Raw genomic sequence first — 265 nt, 5'->3', positions numbered from 1 at the left:
GATTGAGTGATTCTGACAAAAATATACTAGGAGGGGACTACATGGTACGAACAACAAGAAAGGGACAGCAAGCATTTTTTAAATTTAGCAAATAGTAGTAAGAAGAAAAGCTGCATAAGAAAACTTATTAGAACAAATTGAGAAGAGACTACTGCTCCGAGCACTATCATGAATGAAATTTACAGTTTTTATTCGGAACTTTACGACGCAGTAGGGAATTCGAAGTGATTATTCAACTTGTCCCTTTCTTCAAAATACCTCTTCA

This window comes from Montipora foliosa, chromosome 6 (assembly GCF_036669935.1).
Source record: "Montipora foliosa isolate CH-2021 chromosome 6, ASM3666993v2, whole genome shotgun sequence".
NCBI lineage: Eukaryota > Metazoa > Cnidaria > Anthozoa > Scleractinia > Acroporidae > Montipora > Montipora foliosa.
The sequence above is the reverse complement of the archived record's forward strand: the minus strand, read 5'-3'. Positions refer to the sequence as shown.